Genomic DNA, 22,536 nt, shown 5'->3' on the forward strand with positions numbered 1-22,536 from the left:
GGTAGCAATACTCATATAAGACAAAATATGTTTTAAAACAGAGACTGGAAAGAAAACAAAGAAGGGCATTATATAATAATAAAGGAATCAATCCACCAAGATCAATATAACAATTGCCTCTACACAACATAGAAGCACCTAAATATATAAAGTGTTAACAGACATAGTGGGAGAAATTGACAGTAATAGAATAATAGCAGGAGACTTTAATATCCCACTTACATTAATGAATAGATCATCCAGACAGAAAATCAATAAGGGAACAGTGGCTCTGAACAACACATTAGACCAGGTAGATTAACAGATATATACAGAATATTCTTAAAAAACCAGCAGAATACACATTCTTTTGAAGTGCACATGGAACATTCTCCAGGACTGATCACACCAGGCTACAAAACAAGTCTCAATAAATTTTTAAAAGATTGAAATCATAACAAATAGGAGCGTGAGAAGATGGTGGAAGAGGAGAATCCTAAACTCACCTCATCCCATGGATACATCTAGATAATATCCACATCACTGTTACTAACCCAGAAAATGAACCAAAGATTGATAGAACAGACTCTCTATGGTTAATCATAGAGAGGAAGCCACACCAAAAAAAAAAAGAAAAGTAAGGGCAGAGACATGGTGGGTAACCAAACTAACCTGTGAAACTAACCACAAAAATGAGAATCACCACAAGCACGGAGAAGAGAGAGGAAAAGACCGCACACCAGGCACCCCAGACACGAGGGACCTGCACTGGGAAGATGAGTGCCCATAACATTCAGCTTTGAAAACCAGAGGGGGTTGACTTTGAGAGTTTCTATAGTCAGTGGGGCTTAACACCCAGAATTTTAAAAATCAGAGGGCTTGACTCTAGGAGAGCCAGAGGGCCACAGAAAACAGTCCCTGCCCTTAAAAAGATAGGATAACAAACAACCCCTCCTAGATACAGCATAGAAGGAGCAATTTAAGAAGCACATGGGGTAAGTGGGAAGGTTTATTTGCTAATCTCAGAAACTGCAATGAAGAGGCAGAAATCTTTAAGTCACTTCTCCAAGAACAAAAGAGCTGATGGGTGCCATTTCTTTACCCTGCTCCCCCCCCGGCCTAGATACCCAGACACCTGTGGGAACCAGAGCAAACACTCACCACCTAGCATGCTGACACCATGCACCCTGCCCCCCTGTTCTCCTGCAGACTCACCCCACCCAATCCAACCCACTCAGTAGGAGCCCATCCAAAGTGGCACATGTTAGTGCAAGAAGTCCAGACAGTGGCCAGAATCACTCCAAAGTGACTCTTGTCCTGGGGAGAGGGGAAGATAACCATACATACCAGTGTGACCACAGCCCCAGCAGTGGGCTGGGGACAGACATCTGAGATGACTGCCAACCCTGCCCACTGACAAAAACCTCACAGGGGGCATCACAAAGAGAGATCCTTGTAGTTTAGAGTCAATGCAACCCCAAAAGACACTGGAGGCAGACATCTGGCCTGACTGCAGGCTGTACCCACCAACAAAAGCCTCAGGGGACAATGTAGGGAAAGTATCCTGCAGTTTGGTGTAACCACAGTTACAGCAAACAGGCCAAGGGCAGGTATGTCGTCTGACCCAACTACAAACCAAAGGTAGCCCCAGACTGGCCTTTTAACAACACAGGGACCAAACACTGCCCAGAACAGACAAAAAGGACTATTGCAGCAAATTGTACTGAAGGCAAACAAGACTCAACCACAACAGCAGGGTACACAAAACACATGAGAGACACCCTTGAAGAGCATGTCTCTGATGGACAGAAGACACTGTACTGCAGGGTACCACAGGACCTCTTCTTCATAAGGCCATTACTTTCAAGATCAAGAGACATAGTGGACTTTCCTAATACACAGAAAAAGAGAGTTAGACAAAAGGGGTGACAAAGGAATATGTCCCAAATGAAAGAACAGGACAAAATCACAGCAAAAGAGCTAAATGAAACAGAGACAAGCAACATGTCCGATAGATAATTCAAAGTAACAGTCATAAAGATATTTACAGGACTTGAGAAAAGAGTGGAGGATCTCACTGAGACCTTCAACAAAGAGGAAATATAAAAAAGAATCAATTAGAGATGAAAAGCTCAGTAACTGAAATTAAAAATATACTGGAGGGAATAAACAGTAGACCAGAGGAATGAGAGGAATGGATCAGGAGGCTGGAAGACAGAGTAATGGAAAGCAACCAAGCTGAACAGGAAAAAGAAAAAGAAAAATTGAGAATAGGTTGAGGGAACTCAGCCAACACCATCAAGTGAAATAACATTTGCATTATAGGGATCCCAAGAGAAAAGAGAGAAAAGGGGGCAGAAATTGATTCAAAGAGATAACAGCTAAAAACTTCCCAAGCCTGGGAAAGAAAACAGAAATCCAGATGTAGGAGGCACAGAGAAACCCCAACAAAATCAACCCAAGAAGGTTCACATCAAAACACATAATTATTAAAATGGCAAAAAGAATTGAAAAAAGAGAGAATTTTAAAAGGAGGAAGAGAAAAGAAAACAGTTAAATACAAGGGAAACCCCATAAGGTTATCAGCTGAGTTTTCAGCAGGAAAGAAGGGAGTGAAATGATATACTCAAAGTGCTGAAAGGAAAACATCTGCAACCAAGAATACTGTATCCAGAAAGGCTATCATTCAGAACAGAAGGAGAGATAGAGTGTCCCAGACAAACAAAAGTTAAAGGAATCTATCACGACTAAACTAGCCTTACAAAAAACATTAAAGGAAATTCTTTGAGTGGAAAAAAAAGGCCATAATCGGGTAAGAAAATTAGGAAAGAAAAAAATTTCACAACTATATATAAACATAACAAAAGTAGTAGATTAATCACTTATAAAAGCAGTACACAGGTTAAAGCACAAAAGCAGTAAAATCAATTTATCTATAAAAATCACTCAAGTGATTCACAAAAGGATGTAAAGAATAACTTCATATACATAAAACATGGGAGGGGAGTAAAAATGTACTGTTTTTAGAATGGGTTTAAACTTAAGCAATCATCAACTTAATATAGACTGCTGGATGCATAAGATGCTATACATGAACTTAATAGTAACCACAAATCAAAAAAACTAATAGATACGCAAAAATAAAGTGAAAAAAATCCAAGCATATCACTAAAGAAAGCCATCAAACCACAAGGGACAAGAGCAAGAGAAAAAAGGAATGGAAAAGAAATACAGAAACAACTGCAAAATAAGTAACAAATGGCAATAAACATACCTATCAATAATTACTTTGACTATAAATAGACTAAATGCTCCAACAAAAAACACAGAATAATTGAAAGGATAAAAAAGGAAGACCCATCATATGCTGCCTACAAGAGACTCACTTCAGACCTAAAAACATATACAGACTGAAAAATGAAGGGATGGGAAAATATTTACCATGCAAATTGGAGTAGCAATACTCATACTGGACAAAACAGACTTTAAAACAAAGCCTATAATAAGGGACAAGGAGGGACACTACACAATGATAAAACAATCCAACAAGAGGGAGTAATAATTTTAAATATTTATGCACCCAACATGGGAGCACCTAAATACATAAAGTAACTATTAACAGACATAAGGAAAGAAATTTACAGTAATACAATAATAGTAGAGGACTTTAATAGCCCACTTAGGTCAATGGATAGATCATCCAGACAGAAAATCAAAAAGTAAACAGTGGCTCTGAATGATACATTGAACGAGATGGACGTAACAGATATATTCAGAACATTCCATCCTAAATAGCAGAATATAGATTCTTTTTTTAAAATTTTTTTAATTAACATATAATGTCTTATTTGTTTCAGAGGTACAGGTCTGTGATTCATTGGTCTTACACAACTCACAGCGCTCACCATAGTACTTACCCTCCCCAATGTCCATCACCCAGACACCCCATCCCTCCCACACCCCTCCACTCCAGCAACCCTCAGTTTGTGTCCTGAGATTAAGAGTCTCTTATGCTTTGTCTCCCTCTTTTGTTTCGTCTTGTTTCATTTTTCCCTCCCTTCCCCTATGATCCTATGTCTTGTTTCTCAAATTCCTCATATCAGTGAGATCATGATACTTGTCTTTCTCTGATTGACTTATTTTGCTTAGCATAATACCCTCTAGTTCCATCCACGTCATTGCAAATGGCAAGATTTCATTTTTTGGATGGCTGTATAATATTCCATTGTATATATATATACCACATCTTCTTTATCCATTCATCTGTTGATGAACATCTTGGCTATTTCCATAGTTTGGCTATTGTGGACATTGCTGTTATGAACATTGGGGTGCATGTGCCCCTTTGGATCACTACATTTGTATCTTTGGGGTAAATACCCAGTAGTGCAATTGCTGGGTCATAGGGTAGCTCTATTTTCAACTTTTGAGGAACCTCCATACTGTTTTCCAGAGTGGCTGCACCAGCTTGCATTCCCACCAACAGTGTAGGAGGGTTCCCCTTTCTCTGCATCCTTGCCAACATCTGTCATTTCCTGAATTGTTAATTTTAGCCATTCTGACTGGTGTGAGGTGGTATCTCATTGAGGTTTTGATTTGGATTTCCCTGATGCCAAGCGATGTGGAGCACATCTTCCTGTGTCTGTTGGCCATTTGAATGTCTTCTTTGCAGAAATGTCTGTTCATGTCTTCTGCCCATTTCCTGATTGGATCATTTGTTCTTTGGGTATTGAGTTTGATAAGTTCATTATAGATTTTGGATACTAGACCTTTATTTGATATGTCATTTGCAAATATCTTCTCCCATTCTGTTGGTTGTCTTTTGGGTTTTGTTGACTGTTTCCTTTGCTGTGCAAAAGCTTTTTATCCTTACGAAGTCCCAATAGTTCATTTTTGCCCTTGCTTCCCTTGCCTTCGGCGATGGTTCTAGGAAGAAATTGCTGCGGCTGAGATCGAAGAGGTTGCTGTCCGTGTTCTCCTCAAGGATTTTGATGGATTCCTGTCTCACATTTAGGTCTTTAATCCATTTTGAGTCTACTTTTGTGTGTGGTGTAAGGAAATGGTCCAGTTTCATTCTTCTGTGTGTGGTTCTCCAATTTTCCCAACACCATTTGTTGAAGAGACTTTTTTCCATTGGACATTCTTTCCTGCTTTGTTGAAGATTAGTTGACCATAGAGTTGAGGGTCCATTTATGGGCTCTCTATTCTGTTCCATTGATATGTGTCTGTTTTTGTGCCAGTACGATACTGTCTTGATGATGACAGCTTTGTAATAGAGCTTGAAGTCCGGAATTGTGATGCCGCCTTTGCTTTTCTTTTTCAACATTCCTCTGGCTATTTGGGGTCTTTTCTGGTTCCATACAAATTTTAGGATTATTTGTTCCATTTCTTTGAAAAAAGTGGATGGCATTTTGATAGGGATTGCATTAAATGTGTACATTGCTCTAGGTAGCATAGACATTTTCACAGTATTTGTTCTTCCAATCTATGAGCATGGAACATTTTTCCATTTCTTTGTGTCTTCCTCAATTTCCTTCATGAGTATTCTATAGTTTTCTGAGTACAGATCCTTTGCCTCTTTGGTTAGGTTTATTAATAGGTATCTTATGGTTTTGGGTGCAATTGTAAATGGGATCGACACCTTAATTTCTCTTTCTTCTGTCTTGTTGTTGGTGTATAGAAATGCAACTGATTTCTGTGATTTTATATCCTGCCACTTTACTGAATTCCTGTATGAGTTCTAGCAGTCTTTGGGGTTTTCCACATTAAGTATCATATCATCTGCAAAAAGTGAGAGTTTGACTTCTTCTTTGCCAATTCGGATGCCTTTTATTTCTTTTTGTTGTCCGACTGCTGAGGCTAGGACTTCTAGTACTATGTTGAACAGCATTGGTGATAGTGGACATCCCTGCCTGTAGTGTTCCTGACCTTAGGGGAAAGGCTCTCAGTTTTTCCCCACTAAGTATGATATTTGCTGTGGGTTTTTTGTAGATGGCTTTTATGATATTGAAGTATGTACCCTCTATCCCTACACTGTGAAGAGTTTTAATCAAGAAAGGATGCTGTCCTTTGTCAAATGCTTTTTCTGCATATATTGAGAGGATCATATAGTTCTTGTTCTTTCTTTTATTAATGTATTGTATCACATTGATTTGCAGATGTTGAACCAACCTTGCAGCCCAGGAATAAATCCCACTTGGTCGTGGTGAATAATCCTTTTAATGTACTGTTGGAACCTACTGGCTAGTATTTTGGTGAGAATTTTTGCATCCATGTTCATCAGGGATATTGGTCTGTAGTTCTCCGTTTTGATGGGGTCTTTGTCTGGTTTTGGGATCAAGGTAATGCTGGCCTCATAGAAAGACTGGAAGTTTTCCTTCCATTTCTATTCTTTGAAACAGCTTCAGAAGAATAGGTATTAATTCTTCTTTAAATGTTTGGTAGAATTCCCCTGGGAAGCCATCAGGCCCTGGGCTCTTGTTGGGAGATTTTTGATGACTGCTTCAATTTCCTTAGTGGTTATGGGTCTGTTCAGGTTTTCTATTTCTTCCTGGTTCAGTTTTGGTAGTTTATACATCTCTAGGAATGCATCCATTTCTTCCAGATTATCTAATTCGCTGGCATATAGTTGCTCATAGTATGTTAGTATAATTGTTTGTATTTCTTTGGTGTTGGTTGTGATCTCTCTTCTTTCATTCATGATTTTATTTATTTGGGTCGTTTCTCTTTTCTTTGTGATAAGTCTGGCCAGGGGTTTATCAATCTTATTTATTCTTTCAAAGAACCAGCTCCTAGTTTCGTTGACCTGTTATACTGTTCTTTTGGTTTCTATTTCATTGATTTCTGCTCTAATCTTTATTAAATCTCTTCTCCTGCTGGGTTTAGGCTTTATTTGCTGTTATTTCTCCAGCTCCTTTGTGTAAGCTTAGGTTGTGTATTTGAGACCTTTCTTGTTTCTTGAGGAAGGCTTGTATTGCTATATACTTTCCTCTTAGGACCGCCTTTGCTGCATCCCAAAGATTTTGAACAGTTGTGTTTTCATTTTCATTTGTTTCCATGAATTTTTAAAATTTTTCTTTAATTTCCTGGTTGACCCATTCATTCTTTAGTAGGATGCTCTTTAGCCTCCATGTATTTGAGTTCTTTCCAACTTTCCTCTTGTGATTGAGTTCTAGTTTCAAAGCATTGTGGTCTGAAAATTTTCAGGGAGTGATCCCAATCTTTTGGTACTGATTGAGACCTGATTTGTGACCCAGTATGTGATCTATTCTGGAGAATGTTCCATGTGCACTTAAGAATGTGTATTCTGTCGCTTTGGGATGGAACGTTCTGAATATATCTGTGAAGTCCATCTGGTCCAGTGTGTCGTTTAAAGCTTTTATTTCCCTGGTGATCTTTTGCTTAGATGATCTGTCCATTTCAGTGAGTGGGGTGGATGTTAAATTCCCCCACTATTATTGAATCATTGTTGATGTGTTTCTTTGCTTTTGTTATTAATTGGCTTATATAATTGGCTGCTCCCATGTTGGGGCATAGATATTTAAAATTGTTGGATCTTCTTGTTGGATAGACCCTTTAAGTATGATGTAGTGTCCTTCCTCATATCTTATTATAGTCTTTAGTTGAAAATCTAATTTGTCTGATATAAGGATTGCCACCCCAGCTTTCTTTTGATGTCCATTAGCATGGTAAATGGTTTTCCACGCCCTCACTTTAAACCTGGAGGTGTCTTTGGGTCTAAAATGAGTCTCTTGCAGACAGCATATCCATAGGTCTTATTTTTTTTTTATCCAATTTTATACCCCATGGCTTTTTTTTTTTTTTTTAAAGTTAAATACATGAGATTTTTATTTTGCTGCTGTACTTGATATACATAAAGTAATGGATATCAAGCAATTCATTTTTACTGCGTCTGTACTTGTACATTTGTTCTTAGGTTGCCTAAAACATTTAAATACAAATAAAAGGAGTGTAGCAAAAATAATGAAAGCAAACAGCAGGTAACTTTACAAATAATGGAATGTGAACCGTTTCTGCCCTTATCCAGAGTAAATTGGGTCACAATTAAAGGAACACTTCTGCAACTGTAGTCAAAGGTGTGCACATTGAGAGTATTCCACAGATACTCATGGTTCAATATGTAATATCTACAGAATACCCATTTCTACTACAGCCTTGTAAGTGCTCCAAACCTTAAAGTACCCACAAAAACTACACCTGTATCTGGAACCAATTATCCCTTTTATTCCCCACCAGGACAAACCAATATGTAGGCAGTTTTCTTTGCTTAGACATGGAAGCAGTTTTAACACTGGCCCTTGTGAAGCCACAATGTACCAAAAGTACTATGCCAAACATTTATAACTAGTATAAAAATTCCACATCCCCATATTGGCCACCTCAAGATGAAAACAGATAACTCCCTAAATGTTAACTGGCTCTACTCCCCTAATATTCAACATAAAAACCACATGGGAAATATAGAAATTCAAATAGAAGTAACATAAACCTGTCATAAATCGTAAACAAAAAACTATTTGTGGGACAGCATGGATGACAAATGGTCTACTGTGTAAATTTTAGAATGAGGCAGACAAAAGTTGGAAGGCCAGTTAATTTTCCCCTCCTTCTCCTGCTTCAGCTTCGTCTCCTTGGGTGTCCGATGTCCACAATGTCAAGTTGTCTCTCAGTAATTGCATTATTAGCGTGCTGTCTTTGTAGGACTCTTCACTTAATGTATCAAGTTCAGCAATGGCTTCATCAAAAGCTGTCTTTGCAAGAGAGCAAGCTTTCTCCGGGGAGTTAAGAATTTCGTAATAGAACACAGAGAAGTTAAGGGCCAGACCCAATCTAATAGGATGTGTTGGTTGTATTTCCTTTTTGCTGATTTCAAAAGCTTCTTGGTACGCTTGTTGTGACTGATCCACAATCCCTTTCTTGTCATCACCAGCAGCAACCTCGGCCAAGTAACGGTAGTAGTCTCCTTTCATTTTCAAATAGAAGACTTTGCTCTCTGCTTGTGAAGCACTGGGGAATCAAAAACTTTTCCAAAAGAGACAGTACATCATTGCAGATATCTCTTAGCTCGGTCTCAATTTTCTCTCTGTATTCTCAAGCCATCTGCTGTTTTTTCTCAGCACCTTCTGTCTTTTGCTCAATACTTGAGACGACCCTCCAAGATGACCTACGGGCTCCTACAACATTTTTATAAGCAACTGAGAGAAGATTCCTCTCCTCATTGGATAATTCAGCTCCTTGCTCAGTTACAGACTTCATGCAGGCTGCCATGTCATCATATCGCTCAGCCTGCTCGGCCAGTTTGGCCTTCTGCACCAGCTCATTTTTATCCATGACTGGATGTTCTGTGTCCAGAGTGGGTGGCGGCGGACGGACGGGGGCTCAGCAGTCTCTGGGCGGCAGCGGCGAGGCTGAGACTCTGTCCGTGGATCTCGCTGCTCCTACCCCATGGCTTTTGATTGGAGCATTTAGCCCATTTACATTCAGGGTAACTACTGAAAGATATGAATTTAGTGCCATTGTATTGGGTGTAAGGTGACTATTACTGTATATCATCTCTGTTCCTTTCTGGTCTACGTTACTTTTAGGCTCTTTCTTTGTTTAGAGGACCCCTTTCAATATTTCTTGTAGGGCGGGTTTGGTGTTTGCAAATTCCTTTAGTTTTTGTTTGTCCTGGAAGCTTTTTATCTCTCCTTCTATTTTCAATGATAGCTTAGCTGGATATAGTATTCTTGGCTGCATATTTTTCTCGTTTAGTGCTCTGAATATATCATGCCAGTCCTTTCTGGCCTTCCAGGTCTCTGTGGATAGGTCTGCTGCCAATCTAATGTTTCTACCATTATAGGTTACAGACCTCTTGTCCCGACCTGCTTTCAGGATTTTCTCTTTGTCTCTGAGACTTCTGAGTTTTACTATTAGATGTTGGGGTCTTGACCTATTCTTATTGATTTTGAAGGGGGTTCTCTGTGCCTCCTGGATTTTGACACCTGTTTCCTTCCCCAAATTAAGGAAGTTCTCTGCTATAATTTCTTCCAATATACCTTTTGCCCCTCTCTCCCTTTCTTCTTCTTCTGGGATTCCAATTATTCTAATATTGTTTCGCTTTATGGTATCACTTATCTCTCGAATTCTCCCCTCATGATCCAGTAGTTGTTTATCTCTCTTTTTCTCAGCTTATTTATTCTCCATCGTTTGGTCTTCTATATCACTAATTCTCTCTTCTCCCTCATTTATCCTAGCAGTTAGAGCCTCCATTTTTGATTGCACCTCATTAATACCCTTTTCGATTTCAACTTGGTTAGATTTTAGTTCTTTTATTTCTCCAGAAAGGGATACTCTAGTATTTCTATGCTTTTTTCAAGCCCAGCTAGTATCTTTATAATCGTCATTCTGAACTCTAGTTCCGACATCTTACTAATGTCTGTATTGATTAGGTCCCTGGCAGTCGGTACTGCCTCTTGTTCTTTTTTTTGAGGTGAGTTTTTCCATCTTGTCATTTTGTACAGAGGATAATAGATGAATGAGAGAACAAAATGCTAAAAAAAAAATGCTAAAAGGGTAACAATGACCCCAGGAAAAGATACACTAAACAAATCAGAAGGGACTCAAAACTGGGGGGAAAAGAAAGGGAAAAAAAGAATATGATCAGGCTGGTGAAACTAATAAAGCCACACACTAGACTTTGGGTGTATTTTGGTCTGTTAGAAGAAATTGCTTCCCAAAATTTTAAAGAAAAACTTCTATATATACAAAAATAAGGGTAAATACGATGAAGGGATGGAATATGACTGTACAGATAAAAATTTAAAAAGATTTTAAAAAAGGAACTGATAAGAAGTTGGTTGAAAAAAGAATGAAAAAAATTAAAGAAAAAAAGGATGGAATGTGATCAGGCAGGAGACTAGGACAACGTCATACTCTAGATTTAGTGTATATTTTGGTCTGTTAGAAGAAACTGTATCCCAAAATTTTAAAGAAAGAAAAACATATATACACAAAAAATAAGATTAAATACAATGAAGAGATAGAATATGACTGTAAAAATGAAAAATTAAAAAAGATTTTTAAAAAGGAATTGATAAGATGTTGGTTGAAAAAGGAAAGAAGAAAAATTCAACTAAAAAAAATAGAAAAAGAAAAAACCAAAACTTAAAAAATTAACTTTGAAAGACTAAAGCATCATGGGAAAAAAAGCCATGAATTCTATGTGCTGTATTCCCCTAGCACTGGGGTTCTGACCTTCTCATTAATTGGTAAACTTGGTCTTGGCTGGATGTTCCTGCTGATCTTCTGGGGGGAGAGGCCTATTGCAGTGATTCTCAAATGTCTTTGCCTGAGGTGGAATTGCCCCACCCTTGCCAGGGGTCAGGCTAAGTAATCTGCTCCGGTTTGCTCTCGGTAGCTTTTGTTCCCTGAAAGCTTTCCGTACAGCTTTGGAGGATGAGAGTGAAAATGGCGGCCTCCCAATCTCTGGTCCCAGAGGAGCCGAGAGCTGGGGTCCCACTCCTCTGTGCAACCTCAGAGAAAGACAATCAGTCACTCCTGTCTCCCTGGTCTCTGGGCCACACTCCATGCTCACCAGCCTGTGACAGAGCGTTTCTTATTTTTTTTCTTTTGCATTTGCTCTTTTTTTTTTAAGTTTTATTTTATTATGTTATGTTAGTCACCATACATCATTAGTTTTTGATGTAGTGATCCATGATTCATTGTTTGTGTATAACACCCAGTGCTCCATTCAATACGTGCCCTCCTTAATACCCATCACCATGCTAACCCATCCTACAACTCTGAGGTGGGGGGGGATGGGTTAGCCTGGGAGCATTTCTATCTCTGGCACAGGACCCTGTTTGGAGTCTCCAAACCCAGCAGATTCCTGCGGTGCACTCCCGCGCCACTCCTCCTGGGGGAGGAAGGGGAGTCTCTCTGGATCTGCTGCTTGTTGGGTCCCTGCTCGAAGAGCAGTGGCCCGACTGTGCCGTGGATCACCGTTTATGGCAACCCCGAGCTGAGAGCCCACTCCTTGGCTCCGTCTTTGCAGCCAGCTTCCCTGCTCCAATACCTGGGATCTCGGCCACACTCAGGCACCCCTGGTCTTTCTGTGACCCCGAAGGTCCTGAGACCACACTGCCCCAGCAAGGGTTCCACCCCCCACTTAGCCACTGGAGCGATGTCCCTCAGTGGAGAAGACTTCTAAAAGTTCCGATTTTGTGCCCCGCTGCTCTATCACTTGCTGGTAGCCAGCTGAAGGAGGATCCCTCCCCCCCCCCCACGGTCTATCTTCCTGTATATCGCCTCAGATTTACTTCTCTGCACATCCTACCTTCCAGAAGGTGGTTGCTTTTCTGTTCAGAGAGTTGCTGCTATTCTTTTCTTCGATCTCCTGTTGAGTTTGTAGGTGTTCTGAATGGTTTGATAACTATCTAGCTGAATTCCTGGGACCAGACGATATTTAAGTCTCCTACTCCTCCACCATCTTGCTCCTCCTCCCAGAATATAGATTCTTTTCAAATGCACATGGAACATTCCCCAGAAAAAATCACATGCTAGACCACAAAACAAGTCTTAAATTTAAAAAGACTGAAATCATATCATGCATCTTTTCCAACCACAACAGTAGGAAACTAGAAATCAATCACACACAAAAAATAAAATTCTGGAACGAACACAAACACATGTTTAATAACATGCTACTAAACAATAAATGAGTCAATGAGGAAATCAAAGAATAAATAAAAAAATACGTGGAGACATATGAAAATGAAAACTCAACAGCCCTAAATAACAGGCTAAATAACACGCTACTAAACAATAAATGAGTCAACGAAGAAATCAAAGAATAAATAAAAAAATACGTGGAGACAAATGAAAATGAAAACTCAACAGCCCAAAATCTTTGGATGCAGTAAAAGCTGTTCTAGGAGGGAAGATTATAGCAATACAGGCCTACCTCAAGAAGCAAGAAAAATCTCAAATAACCTAACCTTACACCTAAAGGACCTAGAAAAAGAAGAGTAAAAACAAATCCCCAAGCCATCTGAAATAAGGAAATAAAGACTAAAAGTGTCTTTTGACTATTTAAGAGCAGAAATAAAGGAGATAGAGAATAAAAAAAACAATAGAACAGACCGATGAAATCAGTAGCTGGTTCTTTGAAAAGATCAACAAAATTAATAAATCTTTAGCCAGACTGATTAAAAAAAAGACTCAAATAAAATCAGAAATGAAAGAGGAGAAATAGGGGTGCCTGGGTGGCTCAGTCGTTAAGCGTCTGCCTTCGGGTCAGGTCATGATCCCCGGGTCCTGGGATCGAGCCCCACATCGGGCTCCCTGCTCCACAGGAAGCCTGCTTCTCTATCTCCCACTCCCCCTGCTTGTGTTCCCTCTCTCGCGCTCTCTCTCTGTCAAATAAATAAATAAAATCTTAAAAAAAAAAAAAAGAGGAGAAATAAAAACCAACATAACAGAAATTCAAAGGATTAAGTCATTAAGTTATGAAAAATTATATGCCAAAAAAATGGACAACCTAGAAGAAATGAAAAAATTTCTAGAAATATATAATCTCCCAAAACCAAATCTGGAAGAAACAGAAAATTTGAGCCAAAAAATTACCAGCAATTAAACTGAATTAGTAGTTAAAAAACTGCCAACAAAGAAAAGTCCAGGACCAGACAGCTTCACAGGTAAATTCTACCAAACATTTAAACAAGTTAAAACCTATTCTTCTCAAACTATTCCAAAAAATAAAAGAGGAAGGAAAGCTTCCAAATTCATTTTATGAGGCCAGCATTATCCTGATACCAAAATCAGATAATGACACTACAAGAAAAGAAAACTACAGGCCAATATCTCTGAGAAACATAGATGCAAATATCCTCAACAAAATTAGCTAACTGTTTTCAACAATACTTTCAAAAAATCATTCACCACAATCAAGTGGGATTTATTCCAGGAATACAAGTGTAGTTCAGTATTTGCAAATCAATCAACATGATACATCACATTAACAAGAGAAAGGTTAAACCATATGATCATTTTAATAGATGCAGAAAAGGCATTTGACAATGTACAACATCCATACATGATAAAAACCCTCAACAAATAAGTCTAGAGGGAACATACCTCAACATAATAAAGTCCATATATGAAAAACCAACAGCAAATATCATACTCAAATGACGGCTAAAAACTGAGAGCTTTTCCTGTAAGATCAGTAACAACACAAGGGTGTCCATTCTCACCATTTTCATTTGACATAGTGCTGAAAATCCTAGCCACCACAACCAGACAAGAAAAACAAAGAAAAGGCATCCACATTGGTACAGAAGAAGTAAAACTTTCACTACTTGCAGATGATATGATATTATATACAGAAAACCCTAAAGACTCTACCAAAAAACTACTAGAACAAATAAATGAATTCAGCAAAATTATGGGATACAAAGTCAATATACAGAAATCTGTGCATTTCTGTACACTAATAATGAGGGAGCAGAAAGAAAAATTAAGAAAACAATCCTATTTACAACTGTACCAAAAAGAATAAAAAACCTAGAAATAAACTTAACAAAGGAAGTGAAAGACCTGTACAACTAAAACCATAAAACACTGATGAAAGAAACTGAAGATGACACAAACAAGTGGACAGATATTCCATGCTCATGGGTTGGAAGAATTAATATTGCTTAAATGTCCATAATACTGAAAGCAATCTACAGATTCAGTGCAATCTCTATCAAAATATGAATAGCATTTTTCAAGAACTAGAGTAATCCTAAAATTTGTATGAAGCCACAAAGACTTCAAATAGCCAAAGTAGTCTTGAAAAAGAAGAACAAAACTGGAGGCATCATAATTCCAGATTTCAAGATCTACTACAAAGCTATAGTAAGCAAAATAGTATGATACTGGCACAAAAACAGACACATAGATTAATAGAACAGAATAAACCCATGCTTATCGGGTAGATAAGTCTATGACAAAGAAGACGAAAATACACAATGGAAAAAAGACAATTTCTTCAACAAATGGTGCTGGGAAAACTGGACAGCTACATGCAAAAGAATGAAACTAACTAGACCATGTTCTCACACCACACACAAAAATAAACTGAAAATGATTAAAGACCTAAATGTGAAACCTGAAACCGTAAAAATCCTAGGAAAAAAAAAAAAAACACAACATAGGCAGTAATCTCTTAGACATCGCCATAGAAAGTTTTCCAAATATGTCTCTTTTGGCAAGGGAAACAAAAGTAAAATGAAACTGCTGGGACACCACCAAAATAAAAAGCTTTTGCACAGAGAAGGAAACAATCAACAAAACTAAAAGACAACCTACTGAATGGGAGATGATATTTGTAAATGATACATCCAATAAATGGTTAACATCCAAAATACATAAAGAATTTATATAACTCAACACCAAAAAAACCAAATAATCCAGTTTAAAAATGGGGAGAGAATCTCAATAGACATTTTTCCAAAGAAGATATACAGATGGCCAACAGGCACATGAAAAGATGCTCAACATCACTCATCATCAGGAAAATGCAAATTAAAACCACAATAAGATATCACCTTACACCTGTCAGAATGGCTAAAACAAAACAAAACAAAACAAAACAAAACAAAAGAAGTAACAAGTATTGGTGAGGATATGGAGAAAAAAGACCCCTTGTGCACTGCTGGGGAAATGCAAGCTGGTGCAGCCAGTGTGGAAAACTGTATGTAGTATGAAGGTTCCTCAAAAAATTAAGAATGGAGGGCACATGTTGTGATGAGCACTGGGTGTTATACTCAACTAATGAATCATTGAACACTACATCAAAAACTTATGATGTACTATATGCTGGCTAACTGAACATAATAAAAAAAATAAAGAGATGTGATGTATAAGGCATAAAAAATTTTAGAATGGAATTACCATGCGGTTCAGTAATTCCACTGGATATTTACCCAAAGAAAACAAAAACACTAATTTGAAAAGGTATGTGCACCCTCGTGTTCATTTTGGCATTATTTAAAATAGCCAAGATATGGAAGCATCCCAAGTGTGCATGAACAGATAAATAAAGATGTGATATTGTGTATACAATGGAATATTACCTAGCCATAAAAAAGAATGAAATCTTGCCACTTACAACAACAAGGATGGATCTAGCAGATATAATGCTAAGTGAAATAAGTCAGTAAGAGAAAGACAAATACCACATGATTTAAGAAACAAAACAAAGAGACAAAGAGACAAAAAAAAACCCCAGATTCTTATATACAGAGAATAAACTGGTGTTTGCAGGTATGGGTGATACTGGTGAAGGGGATTAAGAGTACATTTATCATGATGTCCACTGAATAATGTATAGAATTGTTGAATCATTATATTATACACCTGAAACTAATATAACACTGTACGTTAATTATACTTGAGTTAAAAAATTAATTTTTAATATATTGCAATCATATCAAATATCTTTTCTGACCACAACTAGATATAAAAACAGAAATCAATTCCAAGAAAAAAGTTTTGGAAAAAATACACATGGAATCTAAACAACATGCTCCTAAATAACCAGTCAACCAAGAAATCAAAGAGGAAATTAAAAAATACATGGAGACAAATAAAAAAAAAAACCCAAATCTCAAATAAATACCTAACCTTACAATCAAAAGAAGTAGAAGAATAAATGAAGCCCAAAGTAGGTAAAAGAAAGGAAATTATAAAGATGAGAGCACAAATAAATAAAACAAAGATTTAAAAAATAAAAAATAAACTAAGATCTGGTTCTTTGAAAAGACAAACAAAACTGATAAGCCTTTAGCAAGGCTAGTCAAGAAAAAAAGAAAGAGAACTCAAATAAATAAAACAGAGTAGTTACAAGCAACACCACAGCAATACAGAAGATTTTAAGAGACTACTACAAAAAATTATATGCCAATGAATTGGACAACCTAGCAAAAAATAACAAATTCCTAAAACATAAAATTTTCCAAGACTGAATCAAGAAGAAATGGAAAATCTGAACAGACTGATACTAGTAGTGAAAGTGAATCAGTAATAAAAAACTTCAAACAAACAAAAGTCTAAGACCAGACAACTTTGCAGGTGAATTCTACCAACATTTAAAAAAAGTTAATACCTATCCTTCTCAAACTATTCCAAAAAATTGAGGAGGAGAATTACCCTGATACCAAAACCAGACAAAGAGACTACAAAAAAAGAAAATTACTATTCAATATCCCTAATGAACATAGATACAAAAATCTTCAAGAAAATACTAGCAAACTGAATTCAGTAATACATTAAAAGGATCATTCACCATGAAAAGTGGGATTTATTCCAGATATGCAAGAATGGTTTAATATCCACAAATCAATCATCATGCTAAAACATATTAACAAAATGAAGGATAAAAATCATATGATCATCTTAATAGGTGCAGAAGAGCACTAGATAGAATTCAACATCCATTCATGGTAAAAACTCTCAACAAAGTGGGTATAGAGGAAACATACCTCAACATAATAAAGACTATGTATGACAAACCCACAGCTAACATCATACTTAATGGTAAAGAGCTGAAAGTTTTTCCTCTAAGGTCAAGACAAGGATGTCTACTCTTGCCACTTGTACTGTAAGTCCTGGCCAAAATAATCAGAGAAGAAAATGCATCCAAGTTGGTAAGGAAGTAAAACTGTCTTTATTTGCAGATCACATGATGCTATAGAAAGAAAACCTTGAGGACTTCACCAAAAAACTGTAAGAACAAATAATGAATTCAGTAAAGCTGCAGGATACAAAATTAATATACAGAAATATGTTCTGTCTCTCTACACTAATAATGAACTAGCAGAAAGAGAAATTAAGAAAGCAATCCCATTTACAATTGTACCAAAAAGAATAAAATACCTAAGAATAAATTTAATCATGGACATAAAAGACCTGTACTCTGAAAACTAGAAGACACTGGTAAAAGAAATTGAAGATGTCACAAATAAATGGAAAGATATTCCAGGCTCATGGATTGGAAAAATTACTATTGTTATTTTAATAAATAACTTACAGTACTCAAAGCAATCTACAGATTCAATGCAATCCCTATCAAAATACCAACAGCATTCTTCATAGAATGAGAACAAATAATCCTAAAATTTTTATGGAACCATGAAAGACCCCAAATAGCCAAAGCAATATTGAGAAAGAAGAACAAAGCTGGAAGTCCCATACTCCCAGATTTCAAACTATTCTACAAAGCTATAGTAGTCAAAACGGTATGGTACTATCACAAAAATAGATATACAGATCTATGTAATGCCCAGATAAACCCACACTTCCATGGCCAATTAATCCATGACAAAGGAGGCAAGAATACACAATGGGGAAAAGACAGTTTCTTTAATAAATGCTGCTGGGAAAAGTTGAGGGCTATATGCAAAAGAATGAAACTGGATCACTTTCTTACACCACACAAAAATAAACTCAAAATGGATTATAAACCTAAATGTAAGACCTGAAACCATAAAACTCCTAAAGGAAACACAGGCAGTAGAATCTTCAACATCAGTCTTGGCAATTTTTTATTTAAATTTGTCTCCTCAGGCAAGAACAACAAAAGCAAAACAAACAATTGGGACTATATCAAACTAAGAGGCTTTTGCAAAGAAAATGAAACCATCAACAAAATGAAAAGGCGACCTACTGAATGAGACGACATATTTGCAAATAATATATCCAATAAGGGGTCAATATCCAAACTATACAATGAACTTATACAACTCAACACCAAAAACAAACAAACCAATCTGATTAAAAAATGGGCAGAGGACCTTTTCCAAAGACACTTTTCCAAAGAAGACATACAGATGGCCAATAGACACATGAAAAGATGCTCAACATCACTAACCTTCAGGGAAACAGAAATCAAAACCATAATGAAATTACCACTGTTACTGGTGGGAGGGTCTGTCTTGTGTGAATGGAGGTTTCAGTTCTTGGATTCCCCATCACAGATTTATGTGAGGGTCCATTCTCAAAAAAAAGACAGCCAGAGGAAGGTAGCAAGCACACAGCAGTTTATTACGGACACTACACTCTCAAGAAGGGAGAGTGGGCAGGCCCAGATGTGGCAACTGCACCGGGGTTAGGGCTGTTTTTTCTTTTAATGTTTGCAGAGGTTATGGGTCATGGCCATCTTCCCCCACAGGGTGGGGGGTGGGGTGGGGTGGAAGGGTTGAAACCACAGTGTATATATATTATAATGAAGCTACAGGTTACCCTGGGGCAGAAGTTGAAGAGGAAAACACATGTTCTGTACCTGTGGCTCCTGGTCTGTCAGCCCCGGGGTATTGGAAGCCATAAGGCCAGGATGTTAAAAGCCACAAAGTCAGGGTGTTGTGCCCTCAGCCTTCTAATGTATCACCTATTTATCACCGCCTTTGCCTCCAGCTGAAGTCTAACTAATTGCCTACTCTATGATCACCACACAGAAGTTAGAATGGCTAGTATCAAAAGACAAGAAAGAACAAGTTGGTGTGTATGTGGAGAAAAGGGAACCCTCATGCACTGTTGGTGGAAATGTAAATTGGTGCAGCCACTTTGGAAGTTTGTACCTGTTAATCCCATTCACCTATTTTGCTCATAGGTGGGGGGTCATCTTCACCCCCACCCCTCTGGCAATCACCAGTTTGTACTCTGTATTTAAGAGTGGAAATGATAACTAACATAACATAATAAAATAAAATTTAAAAAAATAAAAAATAAATGCCACAGCAAAAAAAAAAAAAAAAAAAAGAGTGGAAATGATATACATCACTTCTAGTTCTGTTCTCCAAAATAAATCTTCCACAGTATGATCCACTTTCTTTCCCCCATCTGCTAGTTGGTTCCTTACAGCCAGCATGACCTGGAAGCTCATGTTACACATGCCAGAGCCTCCATTTGCCTGGGCCTATAGGATGGCATGGAGTAGAGGCCCCAATTCCACCACCAGACAGAAAAACCCAGACTGGGATTTTATTTATTAAACCAAAAACATTAGGGGGTTTTATCCATCAGAGTATGTCTAGTTTATTCCATCAATTTGCCTTATGTAAGTTCAACCACAGAATCATCTACATAAAACAATGCAAAAAAATTTTTAATTTAAATCATCACTATCTATAGGATATGAGCCAGTACTCAAATTACACTCTCAATATATTTTGTCTAATTTTGATATATAAATTATGCTATATCTGATTACATTTTACACCAATTAAATTTTCTATGACCTTAACTAGAACATCCCATTTAATTCTTTTACTTATCAAGGTGGGAATTACTTTATAGATGAAAAGACTGAGTCTCAGGGTGGTCAATTAATTTCTCTTAAGTCACTGAGCCAGAACTTAACCTAAGTATGTCTGGCTCTAAGTATGTCTTTCCACACTCTAGTTAGTGTGGAAAGTTTCCACCACTCTAACTGATGTCTACTTACTCCCATGACAATTCCCAACACAGCTGGGCTGAAGTGCTCAGAGCTGATTTGAGAGCACTGAAGTATGGAGCTCTTGGTGTGTTTTGGTGTTATAGACCCTATTAATTATAGACCTATTAATAAATTGTATTGGCCCTTGTCCATCTCTTTTATACTCTGATTCTACTCAAGAAGAAGTACAGTACTTCTACTTACTTAAGTTTAAATATCAATGCTCTAACTTCATTACAACTTAAATTTAAAATTAAACATGTCATATGTCCATTAAAAGAGGAGTACACCAGAGTCCAGTCTCTCACAGTTTGTCTCCCTCTCTGATTTCTTCCCATTCAGTTTTCACCCCCTTCCCCTCTGGTCATCTGTGCTATTCTTCAAAAACTAATGATGTACTATATGTTGGCCAATTGAACATAATAAAAAAAATAAAATAAAAAAAGAGGAGTACACCAATGTTCACTTCAGCTTTTTTCATGGTAGAAAAAAAATGGAAATAAACCAAATGTCCATCAACAGGGGTATGAAAAAACAAACTGTGGTATATTTATATAATAGAATACTACTCATCAATAAAAACAGTGAACTGCTGATACATGCATCAAAATTGGGTATAAAAGCATTATGCTCAGCAAAAGAAGTCAGATACAAAAGGAAATTTACCATATAATTCCATTTCTATAAAATTCAACAGAAGGCAAAACTAATCTATGGGATAAAAATCAGAAGAGTGGAAGAAAAGACACTTCAAAGTAATACAGAGTATAGTGTTAACCAGAAAATGTAACTCATTGTTCTTCCTTGATCCAAGAACACTATCAACTCATTCTGCTCCAGGAAGCAGTTTCTCTTACTTTTCTCAGATGTGTTATTAAAAACAATATTGCTGTGAAACCCTAGATATACAGTTACATCAATTTAAATTTCCTTCATTATTCTGTTTAGTGATCAATAGTCTTAAGAGTAATTAGTACACTATTTTATCAAGTTGGGGTTGATTCCTTCACCATCTGAGTGGCTCAGTAAGAAGAAGACGGTCTTTACATCATGATCAAAGGCATTTATTAAAACATACCATTTGTGACATGGTCTTTAAAAAGAATAGAGTTATTGAAATATAGAGATTACTTCAAGAGTGTTTAAAATGTCTTTTACATTTACTGTAAAGTGAATGACATTAGCCATGTAACATTGAATCTAGTTATAAATTAAATAGTTACATTAAAGTGTAAGTAAAAGGGTACAGAGAATAAAGAAGAGGCAAAAATTTGTTTTAGAAAATTAAATCTTTAGTTCTTCATATTTTGGGATAAATATCTAGATTGTGTTAACCAAAGTCTAACTTGAAATACAAATTTTACTTTAGAAAACAAATGAGGCAAAAAAAAATTTTCTCCCACTAGTGTCATAGAAGAACTTTGTTAAGCTCTGAATCTTCTGTGCCTTTCTTATGATTAGGCACAGTAAGATGTTTGGTTTCTCCTTTAGATCCATCTTTTTCTGTCACCATCTTTGTTTCTACCCTCCACTCCCACCCTTGCTATCCCAGCTACTGCTGGTATTATGCCTGTAACGTCCCCACGAGGCCCCTGAGCTGGACAGTCATCCCCTTGCAATCCAGTGCCTCATTTGATACACTCCACTGCCTTCTTTACAGTCGTTTAGATCTGATTATTCTAAAATAATCTGCTCTTTTGTGAAGTTCCCCTCTAGTACTAAATAGAATCTACTACCATTTTTTAAAATTTTTATTTAAATTCCAGTTAGTTAACATATACAGTAGTATTAGTTTCAGGTGTACAATTTAGTGACTCAAAACTTCCATATAACACCTGGTACTCATCACAACAAGTGCGCTCCTTAATCCCCATCACCTATTAAACCCATCCCCCACCCACCTCCCCTCTGGTAGCCATCAGTTTTTTCTCTTTAGTTAAGAGTCTGTCTCTTGGTTTTCCTCTCTTTTTTTCCCCTATGTTCATTTATTTTGTTTCTTAAATTCCACATATGAATGAAATCATACGGTATTTGTCTTTCTCTGACTTATTTTGCTTAGCATAATACTCTCTAGCTTC

At 37.1% G+C, this 22,536-nt stretch overlaps 1 pseudogene across 1 annotated transcript; it reads right to left on the reverse strand.

The window, feature by feature from the left end:
• Positions 1-7,810: 7,810 nt before the first annotated feature.
• Positions 7,811-9,454, reverse strand: LOC116630129 (annotated as a pseudogene). Its single transcript, XR_004298882.1, has one exon. The product of XR_004298882.1 is annotated as a 14-3-3 protein zeta/delta-like (transcript).
• Between the last annotated feature and the right edge of the window lie 13,082 nt (positions 9,455-22,536).

Source organism: Phoca vitulina, unplaced genomic scaffold (assembly GCF_004348235.1).
Source record: "Phoca vitulina isolate PV1807 unplaced genomic scaffold, GSC_HSeal_1.0 scaffold3, whole genome shotgun sequence".
Lineage (NCBI taxonomy): Eukaryota > Metazoa > Chordata > Mammalia > Carnivora > Phocidae > Phoca > Phoca vitulina.